The sequence below is a fragment of the Delphinus delphis genome, chromosome 7, assembly GCF_949987515.2.
Source record: "Delphinus delphis chromosome 7, mDelDel1.2, whole genome shotgun sequence".
Classification (NCBI taxonomy): Eukaryota; Metazoa; Chordata; class Mammalia; order Artiodactyla; family Delphinidae; genus Delphinus; species Delphinus delphis.
Window position 1 is genome coordinate 57,610,488 of NC_082689.1, and position 19,960 is coordinate 57,630,447.

Genomic DNA, 19,960 nt, shown 5'->3' on the forward strand with positions numbered 1-19,960 from the left:
TATCACACCCGATAAACCCTTATTACTTCAGAGTAAGAAATGACCATTGGATTTTAGTTCTGCTAGTATTCAATGATGTATGAGAAAGGACAAAAATGAAAAAGGCAAGAGAGGAAGAGACTACAGTTCTGTGCTACATTTGTTCTCTGCCAGCAGGGTGAGGAGTAAATTGGCTCTAAGACAGAGAAGATCAGGCAAAGTTTGGGAATTTTCCAAAACAGTAAGAGTGGTTATTAAATAGGATTCAAGTGTGGTAGAGGGTGGGTTTTCTAAGTGGGGGAGAGTATACCTAAGAAAGAGAACTTTTGTTTCTAAAGAAATCTGAGATCTAGGAGGGCAGAAGGCAGATAAATGACATAAAATTTTACATTGAGATGTTCCCAAGAGCCTGAAGGATTGCCTTCAACTGAGACAGAAGGTTGTGTTTTCACCCTTTTCCCCAAGGATAGATATTAGAGTTGTGACGTTCGTGGGGAAATTTTACCAGATTAGTAACACAAGTTAAAATAAACACCAAGGAAGAAACATGGATTTTCAGATAAACAGTTAAGCAGTCCAGGATGGGGGTGGGTAGAGGGGGCTGATAAAGTGGGAAAAATCAGGGTCTAGTTCATCTCTGTGAAACCAGAATCCCTTGCATAATAGGAAGCTCTGATAAACGTGTCTGCACTGAATGCCGGACCTCTTCCCTCTCTACTTAGCTACTACCTGGATTAGGAAACAGTGACTCCAACCTCTCCTGAAACACAGGCTCCATAGTTACTGTCAACGGTAACAATGACAGCACTTGCCCGTCTTTTTTACCTTTAGCATTTAGTTTTTTCCATTTTTCATTCCTGTTATTCTTACAAGTTGTCAGGTTTTTCCCCCTCATATAGTCAGTAGCTCAGGACAGGCAACAGTTCCATCTAAGTTCATCAAAATGTAAATTTCAAATATACAGTAGAACCCTGTTTTCTTCCCCAGTGCTCAGTATGGCCCAGCATGTCACAGACAGCAGTCCAAAACATCAACAGAAATGGTGCACGTTGGTGAAAAATGCTTTGGCGTACTTAGTATTTTGTTCATACCTATAAACAAAGCAGGGAGATACCCAACACAAGTAATTTTAACCACGTAATCTCATCCATTGCATATAAATAGAGGTCATTTTTGAACATTAAAGACTAGTTTCAAATCTTAAATGATATGTAAAAAGCATTGCAGGCCCCCGAGTGTTATTTAATTTCTACATTTTCAGGTGATGGAAAATGAACATGATTGAAATATGAAAGTCTTATTTTTTAAAACTTTCATTTTTCAAAGGTTAATTGACAAGCAGTTTGAGCAGAGGGAATGAGCTGCAAGTAAGTTTCCAATTACCAGAACTGGGACATGGGAGAATGTATGAAATATATAAGTCTTGAAATGCTAACAGAACTTCCGTTTACTAGGTTGAGGAATGAGCAACATAGATTTGAAGACATTATGGCTCCCTTTATATAGCTATAACTATCTATATAAAGATAAAATAAAATAAATATCTTGATTTTGATCTCAAGGAAAAATTACTTAAAATTTTTTCCACAGGAAGCATCAATGACTAATAAAAATGAGACTTTTTTTCTGTTAATGAAAACACGTGGGTACTGTTGTATGACTGTGTGAATCTCTGTATATTCATATATAGACACAGATATGTAAATTCACTGCCAAATAGATTAGCAAAATGCTAGTAGTATGGCAATCTTGGGGAGAGTCTATCTTGTTGCAATTTTTAAATTTCTCAATCCATCAGTTAAATGTAGATTCAGGGCACAGACTCATATTTCCTTGTCAAATAAATTATGTCTTACATCAAAGACCACACAGATTCCTACTTAACAAAACAGGAGAATGTCTGAATAGACCATAAATGTGAAATATGAAAGAGAACAAAATGAGACAGCCAATAAAATAAAAGATTTGTTAGTCAGCTAAAAACTATCTACAAAATGGTCCTACTGACAATCAGAACTGGCGATTAAAGAAATGTTCCTTTAAACAGATGCTAATTTTTTTCCATGAGAAATGAGCTCTAGTGATAATGCAAAATAGTAAAATTGCTATGCATAAAAAGTTTTTAATTAGACAACAAAGACTGAGATGGTGCATGTATCTATTCTGCTTAACTATCAAAATGTTACATACATAGAATAGAATGAAAGAAAAGAACAAGTGTTTTCAGTCTTTAAGAAATAAACCAGGTACTAAATTATGATATAGTTGTAAATCCATGGGTCAATAATATTTGTTTTATTAACTTGATATTCTTCCCTTTCCAAGTAATTTATAGCAATTAGTTCTTGTTTATAGATACGTTTTCTTCTCTGGTTTTTCCCAAAGATAGTATTAAAAGCGCCGTCCCCATCTAGAAGCCACTACCAGAGACGTTATTTGGTTTAATGATTTTGGTAAATTAAATTGTTTGAAGTCCTTAGATTGGAACTGTCTTGAAATGTAATAGAATATAACAAATTATAAGATAAAGAAATTACTTACAACTTTTCTTTAAAGCAGCTTCACTATAATATTGAGTTTCTTAGAGAAGTCTGACCTCCAGAGGATTTCAGAGGATTTAGCTTAACAGTTAAATGAGATGATACAGGTAAAGTGCTTGGCACAGTATCTAGCACATGGTAAGCACTCTTAGGAGCACTATATAATTAGATGGACTCAATTAATACTCCAGAGAATTAAGAGCCTTTTGTTTTGCAGGACTCCATCATGTAGTATTAGTTTGCTAGGGCTGCCATAAAAAAATACCACAGACTAGGCGACTTAAAGAAGAGGAATTCATTCTCTCACAGTTCTGGAGGCTTGGAAGTCAAAGAATAAGATGTCATCAGAGCTGGTTTCTCCTGAGGCCTCTTTCCTTGGCTTGAAGATGGCCACCTTCCCCCTGTGTCCTCACGTGGTCTTTCCTCTGTGCACTAACATCCCTGGTGTCTCTTTGTGCGTCCAAACTTTCTCTTCTTACAAGGACACCAGCCAGATTGGATTAGGACTCATCCTAAAGACCTCATTTAAACTTCATCACCACTTTAAAGGTCCTATCTCCAAATACAGGCACATTCTGAGGCACTGGGGGTTAAGGCTTCAGCATATGAATTTGGAGAGGAAGTAATTCAGCCCATAACAATGTAATAAGATCATAAGGGAGGCACCTCCCAATCCTGGGCGAGGATGTTGGGAACCAAAGTGCACAGAAAAGTGGGATTTAGGGCAAGCGTAGAGGAGAAGGGCTGATGTGGTGGAGTTCCAGCAACCTCTCTTATGCTTTTTTCGTCTCCTGGACATGCTCACCTTCTCTTCTGCTGCAGCATCTTTGCATTTTTTCTATATCAGCATCAAAGCATCTTCACCCCAAGTCAGGTACTGATTTGCTTAAATAAATACTATATGAAAGTGAACAAAAAGCTTAGCACTCTGAAGAGGTGCTCTGTATCCCCACAGAGGACCTGTTGATACCAAAAGAAGCTCCAGTTAATTGACTGGGGGAGGGAGAGGAGTGAGTAGGGAAAACTCCCTGCTGTCCTTAAACTGCCTGCTCAGGATGCTTTCATCCTGCTTCCTGACTTTTTTTTTTTTTTTTGCAAGTGGCTCTGTGCTTCTATGGAGTGAAGGAAAACCAAGTCGTGGGGTGGGGAGGGAAGGGATTATTCCAAATAAGGAGGGGGCCGGTGGAGTTGGGGTGGGGAAGTGAAATAGGGAAGGGGAGGGCAGGGAGTACCGTATATTTAAAGGGACCTGAAGAAACTTGAACAACAGATACTTGTCTCAGTGTAAGCAAAGTGTTATTTTACCCTTGTCGTTTCATCCGTGTGATAACTGCAATTTATGAAACTATATTAATGTGCTAATCAGGAAAGAGTCCTCTTTTCCTTAACAGAATGTCATTGATAAGAAAGAACGTCCTGGCGTGAAATCATTTCACTACAATATGGAACTAGCTACAGTATGAACTTTAAGGGGAGGGAGGAGATAAATATCTCTTCCCTCTTTCCCTTCCCTCCAAGTTACAGGAAGGAGGGGGTGTGAATCTGAGAGTGTCTGCAGTTTAAGCCCTGGCATAATGTCTAGTACAGTGCTCTGCTCTGTGTTCAATAAACAGATGTTGTCAATTGACAACCCCATTGTAGAGTAACATTTGTTTCTTCAGCCAAATTCACTGTATCTGCATAGTTCCATTGTTCTTTGGGGCTCTCTCCTCCTTAAAATGATGGATTGCCAAGTAATAAAAATGCTTTCACCTTTATCTCCACCTATCTCACCAACTTTACCTCTTCTTTTATTGCCAGGCTCCGTGTCACGTGATCCATCCCCCCATCTCTCATTGGCTTCCTGGTCTCAGCAGCTCAGAGCCCTTCTGGTTTTAAAATATCAGCAAACCTTGCATTATAATCATTGAGGTTTGCCGATTAGAGATGTGGATTGTGTTTTAATTGTTCAGAAATAATAGCATCCTGACTGGCATGAGTCAGGAAAGTCTTCCCTGAGCAAAGGTGACCCAGCTGGGAAAAATTAAGAGGCAAATTTAGCAATAAAATCAGGAGGACTAACAGGGGGGTTATCAGCTTCTTTGCCTAACCCTGAGATTAATCTCCAAAAACAGAGTCGTAAGATTGAAAGGGGTCACTTATTCTTTAAAAATACCTAGGAAATTAATGGTTTTGGCAAATAACATTTTTATCAAAAAAGGAGATGCATGGTTTCTCTTGTCTCTCCATGTACCATCTATTATCATGGTGCTTTCTGTGACCCACGTTTCCCTCTATCTGCAAATCAGAACCTGAAAACACGCAGCACCTGGAGGAAAAGGCACTCGAAGAATAACAAGTAATGTTTGTCTTCTCTGCATAATTGCAAAGTAGTATGAATGTTCCCCATGATAGAACCAGAAAGATATTACACATAAAATTCATTGAAGAACTTTGCAGCTCAGGATCACGTTTAATCAACGAGATGTGACCTGTACGAATTCCATTTCCAAATGGGTGCCCAGGAAGTTTAGGACTGTTAAATTAGAAATCTGAGTCCATGATTTTGTAATTTTCCCCTGCATTTTATAACCGTTACAATTTATGTATCATTTATGTTTAAGGTTAGTTAATATTAACTTTGTTCTTCTGACTTTTTGGCTAAATTATAACTCAGTAGAGTTACTAGCAGACATTGTGAGTCATAGCACAGTTACCGTCACTATCGTTTTTGAACCATAAAGTTTTAAATCGAGTCCACTTGGACCTGTCCCCGCACCCCCAAAAATAGTCACAAGTCCCTACAAGGTGGTGTAGTAGAAAGAGCCCTAGAAGAAAACCCAAGAGATCAGGATTCTAGAGCCTGACTGCTCTTTGGATATTGTTACTTCACGAGTATGAGCGCAGGGACACCATGGGTTATAGAGGATCTCCTTGTAGAATGCAGCAGCACATGAATAAAACAAAGTAAACAAGTTACGGAAATTTCTTTAGCAATGTGCCGCTTAATTTACTTCAACAAAATAAGGTTTGAACTTTTTCCTTTTTACAAATATTTTACTAAGAAATATGAAATGTGAGGCTTTTATTTCCAGCAATTTATCTGAGGACTTTCCAGCATTACTTACAAAGAAAACTCACAAATATCCATTCTGTACGGCATTAGTTTCAACTTTGCATATCTTGCCTTTTTTTTCAATGGAACGAAATCATATGATGGAATCCTTCATTTTGCAAAGCCCAAATCAATTCTTTATTTATAACAAGCCAACTCAAAAACATACTCAAGGCTTTTATTCCACTGTGAAAGAAGCAGCCAACTGGCTGACATTACACTGTCATTGCAATTTTTTCCAACGAAGTGTTTAAGTGAGCTAAGCTACTATACATGTGACTTTATTTTGAGAGCTTCAGTGAACACATAGTTTTCACCTTGAAGTGAACTACATTTGAAGGGACCAGTCGCTTTGGAGTCCTGGGTTTCAGAGCTGGGACGGCTGAAGGAGGCGTGGCTCCTTCCTCCTCCATCAGCTCGGTGCTCGCCCCTCTGTCAAAGCACACAGCGCGCTGAAGCCCAGCCGTCTTTGTTCTACGATTAGGGGAGCTCCTTGAGGAGAGGAATATCTTATTTCTTTTGTTATCCTGATATCTAACTTGTCTTTTCAAACGTGATCAATAAATTGTAAGTGAATAAATAACTCCTGACCCGATCCCCTCTTGTCACAGACGATAAAAAAGAAACCAATAAAAGAACAATGATATGTGTTAGGTCGCACAGTTGATTTGAATCGGGACGGGACAAAAACTCAGATCTTTTGATTTTCATGCTGTGGAAATCTCAGCCGGCAAGTCGAACGCAGGTACCAAAGTATAGAAAATGGATTGAATGTAGTTTGCGGCTTGTGATGACTGACTTCTATACCTTTTTATGAAGCTGTTGCCCTAAGTCTTACGAAAGTAATAAATTATTATTGTCCTAGTCCATAGAGATGTCTAGCATGAAAGTCCAGTGCTTCAGAGCACAGTAGATTCAAATTCCAGGTCAGACACGAGCTAAGTGAACTTGCTAAATTCCTTAGCCTAATCCTCGGATCCTCCTCTGTGATGTGGACAGAATAGTAGCTATCTCTTAGAAGTTATAAGGACCAGACAAAATAATACATGTAGAGCACAGAGCTCAGGGCCTGCCGCATCGTTATCAACATGGCAATAATTTACTTTGTAGGGATTTGTTAAGCCATCACTTGAATGGAGGAGAAAAACAGATCCCACCAAAATATATATTTAAAATATGTACATGTATAAATGTATACCTTTAAACATATCATTTAATATGCATATACTTTTATATTTTAAATACTTACATATGTACAGTATATATATATATACACACATACACAGAGGGGAAAATTCTGGAAAATGTACAAAATATTAAGATGATTGTGTCTGAGTATTGGAATATTTTTTATCTGTATTTGCATACACTTACTACAATAAGCACGAGTAATAAGTGTGTAAAATAAATTTAATATATTTTTAAACAGAAATATTGGCTTTTATCAATCTGGTTTAAAATCTCATTTACTGGGGATAAATTCTAAAATCACTTTCCAATGTGAGCAACAGCTAAAGCCAAAGTTATTGGAATTTTCCCCAAAAATATTGCTGGGGTTTTTAATTTTTGATTAATTTTTACAGTTACTTATTTTACTTAACATATACCATGTGCCAGGTCCTGTTCCAAGTGCTTTATAAATATCAACTCAATTAAGAAAGAGCAATAACATCTTACCTGAGGAGAGAAATAGCTAAGTGTAGAGGTAAAAAAAAAAGCTGGAATACAAATTTTTTTAAAAGATGGTCTAACTTCTGTCTTTTAAGATCAGAGTAATGAAAAATACAGGAAAAATACAAAATTCCTATAACTTGCTTTACTCATATATACATAATAGCCACCAAAATGATCTAGCTTAAGTATATTCTGCTAAGAAATTAGTAATGATTTTCTAAATAATTTGGACATGGTTTTATAAGACATAATTTTACAAGGAAATCATCAAAAACTACATAAACCATGTAACAGTCCCCTAATGTATATTATTCTCTCTCTAACCAAATCTACCAATTGCTGTTCTCTAAGTGAAATTCAAGTACGAAATTACAAAGATGATAATAAGATGAAGAACTAGTTCTCATTATCTCCCCATCATCCTCTTCTCTGCGCACACAAGGTCCCCAGGAAGCCAGCAGGCAGGACTCAGTAACTGTGGAGGTCACAGAGGGGGCACAGCAGTGGGTAAGACTCGAGCTGGTAGTCAATATGATATACCTCTAGAATCAGTATAATCACCCTGAATAACGCGGGAACATCATGGTAATATATGGTGGGCTATCATTTATCCTTGCTGTTCCTTATGTAGCTCTGATGACCATAACTCAACAACAGATTTGTCACAGAACCATCAAAAGGGGCAGGGGGCCCGGGGCCCGGGGCGGGAATCAGCTTGCATACGTCTGTTCTGGGAACATGAGATTTTTTCTAATATAAATCCAAATATATTCATAACCATATTTGTTTCCCGTGTTGAAATGGCTACTCTTAAATAGCGGTGCTCCAAAGGCACCAAACTTGCCGACTCGGACATCTGAATGCGGAGCAATAGAAAGGAGGCTGAAGCCCCCTAGGAACAGGAAGAATCATCATTCGTCTTCCTTAGCTGGGTGCCACCGAAAAGCCACAGCGAAAGTCAGCGGCCAAAGCCCAACCTGGAGAGGGTAATTGTTTCCCAACCTGCCCTAATGTTCATTTAGCACCAGAAGATGTGCCTGTGTTCAAAGCTTTAAACTATAAGTATTTTGATTAATGAAACGGCAGAGCCAGCCTTAGTTTTCCCAATGCTCACTTTCTCTGTGTGCGTGTGTGTGTGTGTGTGTGTGTGTGTGTGTGTGTGTGTGTAGGAGCGAATGGCTGCACTGGTGATTATTTTCACATTGAGAAAGAAGAGAGCAGAGAATTATTAAGCCATCTCTTTCTAGGGGTAAGACAAAGGAGCTTTTGCAACTCCATAGAAAAAAGCAGAAATTCTTAGAAAGTTTTTCTTAAATTTCTTTGAAAATCTGTATACATGCCAGAAAATATGCCATAGTTCAAAGACCCCTGAGTCTGCAGAGGAGTAAGGGCTCTGAAAACAGAATAATAATGGAATAGAAAATAGGAGCTCGTGTTTAGAATTCACCACACCAAACCCCCAACCTTCTAACCCATTACTGACAAGGAAACAAAGATCCAGAAAACGATCCCAAGTCTGACAGTGAGTTTCAGGCACAGCCAGGATTAGAAACCTACTGCATTTCCATGGTAGTCCGTGCTGTTCCAGGACCCAGCCTGCAGACTCTCAGCCCAGTGTTCCTTCTGCTACAAAGGGCTGTGTCATAGTAGGGAATGGGGAGCCACTGAAGGTTTTTGAGCAAAGGAATGACATGATTGTCTCTGTTCGGGGGAAGATTGATCTGGCAGTCCCTTATGTAAACTGGGTTAAAAGATCAGTATTAGCACAACATAGCATTAGTGCAGGGCCATTGGAACAGGAGCTAAGGGAGTAGAATGGAAGGGGCAAGAAGCAAGAGATATTCCAGACCTGCTTGTCTGCTGCACAAGAGCAGGGCCAGTTGTATCCCCAGTTCCTAATACAGCCCTGGTGCATGAAAGGGACATAGCAGCTACTGTTAAATGAAGAGATGAATTAAAAAAGTAGAAGCAGTCAAAAATTACCTCGAGTTTGTGGGCTACATGACTGAGAGAATGTTGCAGAAATTGGAACAGAAATTGGTGGCTGAGCAGTGGGGAGAAAGTGGAATGTTGGGGATCATCCAGGGTGGACCTAGAAAGGGCTTTCTAGAACCACTGACACAGAAGTTATCAATGAAGCCCTAGAATTAACGAGAATGTCATCGAATTACAAAAATGGAAGGAGGGCTGGAGACATTCTTGGGGTTAATCTGTGAAGCTATAGTGTGCGCCTGGGTCTGGTGTTTTAGACTCATGGTTCTCCACAGATGGCTGACCGATAGAACCATTGAGACGGTGTTTCGCAGAAACAAGAAGCAGCGCTTCAGACCCAAACTCAGTGTCAGTGTGAGATTTTTGAACAGGAAGACTCAAGCATATGCTTGCAATAGCAGTGAGAAAATTTCAACTTGAACTTGGAACTTGTCCAGAATTTTACAATGAGGAAAGCTTAATTAAAAAAAAAGAACACAGTTTTCATTTTAGAATGTGTAAATTTTGAGTTTCATGTAGAGGAGGTATTTTAATTTTGAAATACGTACAAAGATGGGGGTGGGGCAGGGATCATAATCTTTGCAGTGATTGAGCCAGATGGCAGACAAGCCCTGACATCCCCCTACCCACCCCACACACCTCCAGAAGTGGCAGTGCGTATATATGCATCCTTTCTGTAGGAGCCCTGGGGGGCAGTCACCTACATACCTGCTGTTGGCCACAGCAACCTCCTCAGTGTAGCTTTTCTGCTCCTTCCATCCACCTGGCCCATCAAATATAGGCCAGACCTTTGAAATGGGCCTTTCATGTTCTGTGGTTACTACTTCTTAAGGTTATATACTCCTAGAACCATAAAAATCAAAATTCATCCACTCTTAGATCTGAGCATGACCTTGGAGGTGAACTAGTTAAATCTCCTTGAGGGAACTGGGAACCAAGTCTGACCTCCCCTCCAAAGATAGAATGGCCAGCTTGTTGGCCAAAGCTGGCCTTCCAGGATCTGAGGCTGAAAGTGGGACTGAGTGTGGATCCTGCTGTAGAGCGTTCAATCAGGAGGACAGCGTAGGGCAAGGAGCTCGAGAACCAGTTCCTCACAGTTGTCAGACACAAGTACAAACAGGTTTCAAGTAGGAAGTGAGACCTGGAGAAGCATGATAAGGTGACTGGACAATCTCTGGCGTGTGTGTGTGTGGGGGGGGGTGCTTACAGACCCTTGAGGGTGAAGTCTCCCCCCCCCCCCGCAGTAACCTGGTTCTGCTGTGAGCTAGGGCCACCCACTTCCCCTGGAGAGAGATTTCTCCAGCACTCTCAGGATACTAGAGTTAACTCCCATCATTAGTGGACATAAGGGTTTTGGAATAAAGGGGAAAAATACAAAAAGATCACAAGTATTAGCTAAACATGATGGAACTATGCGCTTATTATAAAGAATTGTAATATTAATTTGCCGAAAAGGAAAATTGGATCCATCAACTTGTGTTGGATATGTATAAAGGTATCTAGCTAGCTTTCAATTATTTTTTCTATTTGCTTACTGACTTCTCTACCCACCTCCATTTCAAAAAATTCTGTATTCATTTGTTCATTGTTTACTCAGCAAATCGGCATTGTTTGCCTAATATGTGTTAGACCCTGGATATACAATAGTTCCGTTTTCAAAAAATGATTTTAGTCTACTACTAATATGAATCCATCTCATTTCATCATTTATTCTTTCTTTTCCTAAGAACAACTCTACTTTCATAGGAGAAGAGTCATTTCACTTAAGCTGAAGTATCTCTTTTTGGGAAGAGTATCACTGACATTTCATGTACATTCATCCTCAGAGTAAGCAGGAATTTATAATCTGTCCCTTAGGAATCATCAAAAATAATTTGAAAATCACCCTAGCTTATCTTCACTTCTGACAGGAGTTTGTTTGTAATATCTTTATTTTCCCTGTTCAGTTTGCCTTGGGTTTCAACATTATTCAGTCCTTACACTCGACGTCTTCCCAGCCTCCGTTCCATACCACCTTCTTTCAACACTTAACCGAACCGTGGATGGTGATGTTACGTTGACTTATTCTCAATGTGATCTTCAATAGGGTCAGCAGGCAGTATTTTCTGCAAAAGGCATTTTCTCCTAACTGAAAGAAGAAAGCTAACTCTAGTTTCCTGTGGGCCAAGTCCCTTGTGAATTCCGAGAGGGAGAAAAAGGTTAATTGTTAACAGGTCTGTGCCTGTGTCGCTTACAACTCACCACTGGATCCCTTCAGTCTCACACCCTTTCAGCAGTAGCGTTTAGCACAATGAGACCAGACTGAGTTTTTTATTGCTTTCTTCAGTAAGATACAGGGTGAGCTTAAAGAAGGCGATCTTTAAGATTTATCTCTGGGTTCTGGCGCAAGAGTTCAATAATTCCTTTAATCTGTGTTGTCATCTCCCTTGGCCTTTTGCTTTACTTTAGTCTTTTAACATCTCACCTTACTTTAATAGCAATTATCAGAATCCATATACTAATTCAACCTAACAAGAACTCTAGTAGTATGAACCTAGTCTAAGAAAGGCACTGAACCTGGCATGCACATTAGACTTCATAATGATACCATATTTCACAGGCAAATGATCTGTCTTCAATAACTACAATTTAGCTGTAATTTATCTTTAGAAGATCTCTGACAATAAATCAAAAGAGTTAATTGGATTAATTTTCCTTAAGAGAGAATTAGAGTCTTATAACATCCCTTAGTACTAGTTGAAGCAGTGGGCATAAACTTGCAAATGTACCATAGAAATAATTTAAATTTAGTGAACAGGATCAGCAGAAGTAAAAGCCAGGCTTTAAATGGAATTCATGTATTCTAAATTTCTTCTAGAATCTTTAAAACTATATATTCATCTAGCCATCAGTCTGTCTCTTATCTATCTCTATATATCTGCAGATATATTTTTAAATACACCTAGTTCTTAGAATTGTCATTGATTTTCTATTTCAAGAGGCACTACACACAGACTGTATTTCTAGGATGTTTTGGGTTAGAGCAACAGCATAGCATTTCTTGAAATTTCACAAAATCTCTACCTATCATAACTCTAGATAAACAGCAAAAGAGATGTGAACATTTCAATACTTGTATCTTCACCATCCTGGAAATAAATCAACAGAATCATTTGTCTTCATTTCATAGGTTTATCCTGTGAAATGGGATAGGACCTCCATACATCATGTGGTTCGTCCTATATCTGAAATCATAACCATCTTTAGAATCATATACTTGGTATAATTTTCAATTCAAAAGTTTCTTAGAAATCCATTCGTCCATTTTTTCTGAACCATCTTCCAAAGAATATTCACATACTTCAACATACTAATAGGTGTTTGGGGAAAAAGCTTCTGTGTGGAAATAGTTGGAAATGTCCCCTCTGAAGGCTCACAGTGGACATTAGCATATTAAAGGCTCAGCAGACCTGCAGTAAAAAAAATAAAAACAAAAAAACTGCAGGTTGGGGAGGGTGGGGACTTCTTTATTTTATTCTCTAAATATATTTTTACTTTTTTCCTATTTTATACAAAAATATATGGTGTGCTATCTGAGAAAGAAAGGAAGAAATAGATGGCAAAGAAAGTGGAGAAAAAGAAGAGAGATAGGGAGAGATTTGATCAGTCCCAGTGAGGAATGGAACTTTAAGGATTAAGAGACGTGTCTGAAGAGCATTTTTGTAAAGTTTTGTAATGTGCGGTACTGTATATCTCTAATGTGACAAGAGTCACATTACTTGTCAGGGCAAGAGAAGGAAGAAAGGGAAAAAGGAGGGAAGAAAGGAAAGAGGGCAGGAGAAAAAGAAGGGAAAGAGGGGCACAGAGAGGAGGAAGGAGAGAGAGATGGAGAAACCTTGTGTTTACAAAACCTATTTGACTGTAGAACTCTTGATTCAAAGAGTTATCTACAAAGGCTAGCGGAGTGCTGGTAAATGTTTAACAACCAGCTCTTGGGAAAAGGTGGGGCCCTGATTTGGAGCATTTACCAACTGCCACGGTGTGAACACTTCCTCCACGGCCAATGTCAAACACAACGTGCACTGCCTCACAAGCTTCTGGCTCCAGCACACCCCTGCCAGTGAGCCTCGAAACAGGGTTTTAGAAGCACTGAGCTGGCAAAACTTCTCCTTCTTCCAGTCTCCCTCCTGGACATAAACATTTTCAAGAGGAGCAAACTAGGCCTAGAGAGGTTATTTGACTGTCGAAATTATACGGCTACTCATCTTTAGTGGTATCTAAGCTCTAATTTCTAAATTCGATGATGATTTCATACTATCTAATGTAAAAATCTAGCTATGTGAAAGGAAGTATAGTATCATAGAGCCCAGTGATAAGGAAGACCCTTCCCTTAGAAATACAAATGATATCTTTTAGCCGCTCATCTCCTCTGCCTGCAGATGGCATAATTTGGATACTGTGTGTCTATTACCCATACCTTTTAAGAGTAATAATAAATGTGGGTTCATTCATTCATAAATACTTTTAAATCCTTAGTCAAAAGCAGCTGTATGACAATTTAAAATGTTCTGAAGTCATTCAAGTCTCATTCAAATTGTGAAATCTCTCAGATCTTGGTCTTGAACTGAGGTCAGAGGGAGGACGCTATTTTAGAAACAAAGGAAAGTTAACTGTAACCTTTCAGTGCTTTTGTTGTTCAGCTTTTCCTCTCAAACCATAATTCATCTTATATTTTTTACTTGCCTCATCATATTTTCAAAAGACAAAGATTTGTTGAGATACAGGCTTTTAAAACATAGAATTGTTTTGATACATATTTACACACATATATATAAATAAACTTGATTTTGTCTGTGGAAGATGATGCTTCCTTTGGGTTCAAAGATGAAAATATACATTTGCTTGTACTGAGAGTCATTATCCTTTGTGGCAGAGACATCCCTGTGAGCCCTTCTATAAAAGGATTTGTTATGTAAATCCCAGATTCTTCCCTGACTGGCCTCCACTGATCTTAGACAAGTCCCTTAATCTCTTATAACTTTGATTTCCTTATTCATGAAAAGAATGGGATAATAGTAATCTATACTTTATGGGGTAGTTGGTTTCAACTGCACAAATTTTAAGAACTGGTTATTAAGTTTGTGAATTTCACTCTAACTTTTGGCCATTTTACAACATTCTGACTCTTTTCGACAAAAGCTTGGTGAGAAAAAGAAAACTAGAGCTAAAATTTGTTTTCTTTAAATTGTCTGCAGATTGAAATCAGGCTCTGGCTGAACCACATTTTACACCTCAAGGAATGATATGTTTAACATTTTTCTGTGGTCCCTTTTCCATAATGATGCATTTCTGATTTTTCAGAGACTCTAATGAAATTCTGCAAATTTTCAGAGGTTTTTAACTTGAATTTTCCTTTCGCTCCAAGTTTCTCCATAGTTGCAAAGTGATTGGTCCTTTGACAATGCATATGCATCATTCAGGAAGACAATTTCCTGAGAGTTACCTAGCTTTGCTGGAAAATTCTGAACAAAATAGGTAACTGTAGGTACAATGAGCGCTCCTAGGATTGATATTCTGTGATCATAGTCATTGCTCCATTCATGTGTACTCAAGTAAGTTTATTAGGCAGCTTGTGAGTGCATATATTTTAGAAGAGAGAATTTTGGTGAAAATTCTGTAAATGATGTTACATTAAGAAGAAGAAAAACTGTAATTAGTATTTAAATAGGACTTTATGGTTTACCCAGTATTTCCCCATGTTGTCTCATTAAATCCTCACAACAACCTCCCTAAGGCATATCATCCCCATTTTATGGATAAGGAAGTTGAGGTTTCAAGAAGTTGCCTTATTCAGGTCAGTGGAAGCCTGTCAGGGAAGTTTGGGACTCAAATGCTGTGAGGACTAAATGGGGTTAAATACAAAAAGCAGTCAGTACATAGGAAGCACTCAGTAAATTCTAGCTTTAAAAAAATAGATTTGTGTGGCTATATGGTCCCCTTTGTTGACTAAAGGAATTAATCAGACTTAAAACTCTGCTCATGCAGCAGAGGTAACAAATTAAACATATATGAAAATTCCACAGTCTCTACCATCTCTGACACCAAAAACACTATTGTCAAACAGTGTTAGAGTATTGGAAAGTATATGTATAAATATGTATAAAATTCATGATACTTGAATTTAAACATTAATCCCTAAGACTCCAGTCCAAAAATTCTATGACTCTATAATAATTTGGTACTAGATATTTGATATAATGAGTTTACCAAAGACAATTACTCAGATTAGTTATCTCGGTTTTTTTCCTTTTAATCTCAACATAAACCTAGTCTAAAATTAAAATTTCTACGTTAACTCCAGGCACACACAGAATGTCCACATAAGGCCCATCTCTTGGGGCTTAACCGTTCACTCCTGTCTGCAGAAATCTACAGGCCACCCCAGGCCACCAACTTAATTATAACCAGGATGCGCACCAGAGGTGAAAAACCTCCTAGAGCAGTTTTTCAATCATCATCTCTCCAACTGACCTGGACTAGTGACACGAAAACCAGCAATTAAAAGCCTCAAGTTCAGAAATACATTCAGTTTCCCAAGTCCCCAAATGGCAAAGGTTAAGTGAATTATGTGGAGATAATTCGCCAACATCCCAAGGGAGGGTCCTGCTGACTTCAGATTGCTGGCTGTTTCAGTCTCATTTTTCCTTCCCAACTGATATGCTTCTTGCAGTAGTGCTGCCAATGTAAATATCAGAAAAATGAGAAAAGTTGCAGACAGGGAAAATAAAAACCCTACAATATGTTTTCTAGGAGGGGCCATGTGATTAACACACTGTGTTTCAGTTAACACTGAAGGCTTTTTCCTCTAGCTGTTTTCAAGAATAATAGTGAGTAAATTTACACTCGCCTCCATTAAAAATATTTAAGATCTTTATGGTGTTGCTTTGCTACTTAAATTGGAGAGCGTCGCCAGGCATCTTACTGTGTGAGACCATAACGGGAGCCGCAACTCTCCTTCAGGCTGAATTAGAAGCACCCATTACACCTCGAGTTGTGTGGTAACACCTCCACAGTGTTTCCAATTAACTTTGTAAGTTTTTAATCAGTGACAAATGCATCTTTGTAAATTCAATTTACCTTTTATTGCAGCGCTATAAACCGTCTTGCTGCATTCCGGTACTTTGTGAACATTTTACTTGCTACTGACATAAGACAGCTGTTGGACCTACAACAAAGGCTAAGCTTTATGAGTTACCTGAATTAGGATGTAGGTAAAGTAATTAAACCCCAAAGAGAAAGAAGGAGGAAACAGATAGCCCTCCACAATCCACACACACCAATACGAAGGCAGGAACTCCTGAAACAACTGTGAAGCTGAAACATTCAAGATTAAATTCCCAGAAACTCCCTTCTTTGATTGTGAGTTGAAACTCACGTTATGTTGAAAGAGGTAGATAAGTGAAAAGGTCAGGCACATTTTATTAATAAATCCATACTGATATTTGTTTTTCTTTTTAATCAGATTCAAATGCATCCTGTTAAAGGGCCACGGGTGATTAGGTCATAAATCTGAACAACCTTGAAGATGATGAAGGAAATGCTTGTCTGTAAAGCGATCATCATGCTGCCTGTTTCATCATTTACACATTTTTACAGGTGCAGGGAAAATGTTTAATTTCAAATTGCTTGCAAGACTCAGAATAAAATATTACTTTATAGGATCTTCAGATAATAAAGTAAATGAGCTAATAGCACACCTGAAAATACAGGTTTTTTTGTTTGTTTCTATCTTTGTTCCTAAAATAATAAAACGGCAAAAAATTAGGGGAAGGATTAGTGTGTTTGACCTCAGCTATACTGACTTAAGGATTCTAGCTTAGGTTTTCTTTTGTGTGAATATTACTAATGACACATTCACTCACTGCCCCTTGATGAAATTATGTCATAGTGAGTAATACGGTCATGAGACATATCTTTTGTTTCATATTTAATCAAAAGTCTGCATTTTTATAAAGGCAGGAAATTTATAGATGACATTTACCATTTTTTTCCTTAAATACTGAAGAATTCTTTTGTCTTATTTTTAGATTCATCACTCAACCATGAGACATTTACATCTGTGGCTTTCTATTATCCCATTGAAAATATTGTAAATGTTGTAATTTGTCAGGAGTTTTTGGACCCTGGCATTATTCTAATTTATTTATTCATTCATTCATTCATCAATTCACTTATTCATCAAGTATGTAATCTCTGCCTAGGATAAGCAGTGACTGAAGATGTGGCCCCTCTCCTGAAGATCAAGGATTATAAATGAGCCTTTTGGCTTCCGCTTCTGGCCCATGTGAGATACAGGCTGGTGAGATGAGCTCGAGTCGGGCTGCGGAGAGCAGCCTTCTGGCTTTAAACCAACAGGAAGAACTAGAGGATTTGCCAAGAGAGTACCCCTTGAGCACCAGTGAAGATGAGGGGGACAGTGATGGAGAAAGAAAGCATCAAAAGCTTCTGGAAGCAATCAGTTCACTTGATGGAAAGAATAGGCGGAAATTGGCTGAGAGATCTGAGGCTAGTCCGAAGGTGTCAGAGTTCAGTGTCAGTTCTGAAGGATCAGGAGAAAAGCTGGTCCTTTCGGATCTGCTTGAGCCTGTTAAAACTTCATCCTCATTGGCTGCTGTGAAAAAGCAGCTGAATAGAGTCAAATCGAAGAAGACTGTGGAGTTACCCCTTCACAGAGAAGAGATTGAGTGGATCCACAGAGAAGCGGCATTCGATAAAACCTCACAAGTCCTCTCTAAATGGGATCCCGTCGTGCAGAAGAACCGGCAAGCAGAGCAGCTGGTTTTTCCCCTGAGCAAGCAGCAGTCCATCTTTCCTCCCATCGAACATGTGGTCGGTGGCTGGAAGGCAAAAACTCCCCTGGAGCAGGAGATTTTTAATCTCCTCCATAAGAACAAGCAGCCAGTGACAGACCCTTTACTGACTCCCATGGAAAAGGCCTCTCTCAAAGCCATGAGCCTGGAAGAGGTGAAGATGCGCCGAGCAGAGCTTCAAAGGGCCCGGGCCCTGCAGTCCTACTATGAGGCCAGGGCTCGAAGAGAGAAGAAAATCAAAAGCAAAAAGTATCACAAACTTCTGAAGAAAGGAAAGGCCAAGCAAGCCCTAAAAGAGTCCGAGAAGCTGCGGAAGGTCAATCCTGCTGCAGCACTGGAAGAACTGGAAAAACTCGAAAAGGCCAGAATGATGGAGCGAATGAGCCTTAAGCACCAGAACAGTGGGAAATGGGCAAAGTCAAAGGCGGTTATGGCCAAATATGACCTGGAGGCTTGCCAGGCTATGCAGGAACAACTGGCCAGGAACAAAGAGCTGATGCAGAAGATCCAGGTGGCCTCCGAGAGTGCGGAAGAGGAGGGAGGTGCGGAGGAAGAGGGTTCCTTCCTCCAAAGGGTTCTTCCAAAGAACCCTTTGTCCCTGACGTGGTGAATGAGGTGCAGGTGAAGGCAGACAGACCGAACCCCTGGATGTTCAGGAATCACTCAGGTGACACAAAAGAGGCTGAGGTCCAGGGGGACCCTGAAGAACTTGCAGAGCCTGCAGCCCGGAGGCTCCTGAAAGTGAGGAAGAAGGACCAGTGGTGGCGGAAGAAATTCTGTTGAAAGAATTTGAGGAAAGGCGATCACTTTGACAAAAGTCTGGGCTCAACCAGATCGCCAAGCCGGTGGGCAGTCAAGAAGCAAAAGATCTTAGCAGCCAGGAGGTGCTGTCTGAATTGAGGGCACTGACTCAGAAACTCAACAGGGAGAGCCATCAGTCCAGGAAGCAAGAACTGAGTTCAACGAGGACAGTTCTGGCGGTCCAGAGAGAGGAACCTGCCGGGGAGGAAGAGGAGCCTCTGTTGCTGCAGAGGCCGGAGAGAGCACGAGCTCTGGAGGAACTGGAGGAACTGGGCAAAGAAGGATGTTTTCAAAACAAGGAGCTTCCCAGAGCTGCGGTAGAAGGGCAGCAGTTGGAGAGGAACCCAAGTAATCATCTTGGTGTCCCCAAGGAGAAGAAAAGGAAGGAGCAAATGATTGATCTCCAGAACCTCCTGACCACAAAATCTCCTTCCATGAAGTCCTTGGCAGTTCCCACGACAGTAGAGGAGTTGGAAGATGAAGAGAGAGATCAAAGGCAGATGATAAAGGAAGCTTTTGCTGGGAATGATGTCATCAGAGACTTCTTGAAAGAGAAGAGGGAAGCTGTGGAGGCGAGTAAGCCGAAGGATGTGGACCTGACTCCGCCTGGCTGGAGCGAGTGGGGTGGTGTGGGCCTGAAGCCCAGTGCCAAGAAGAGATGCCGGTTTCTCATTAAAGCCCCTGAGGGTCCTCCAAGGAAAGACAAGAATTTGCCAAATGTGATTCTCAATGAGAAGCGCAACATCCATGCAGTGGCTCATCAGGTGCGGATGCTTCCATATCCATTCACACACCATCAGCAATTTGAAAGGACCATTCAGACCCCTATAGGATCTACATGGAACCCCCAGAGGTCCTTCCAAAAGCTGACTATGCCCAAGGTTGCCACCAAGCCGGGCCATATCATTAAGCCTATAAAAGCAGAGGATGTGGGCTGCCGGTCTTCCTCAAGGTCGGACCTCTCTGTCGTACAGAGAAATCCAAAATGACTTCTCCATACGTCACAAAAAACAGCTGAAGAAAAACTCTAG

At 39.8% G+C, this 19,960-nt stretch overlaps 1 pseudogene; it reads left to right on the forward strand.

Moving 5' to 3' along the window:
- The first annotated feature begins 17,589 nt into the window (after positions 1-17,589).
- On the forward strand, positions 17,590-19,960 carry LOC132428117 (U3 small nucleolar RNA-associated protein 14 homolog A pseudogene; annotated as a pseudogene).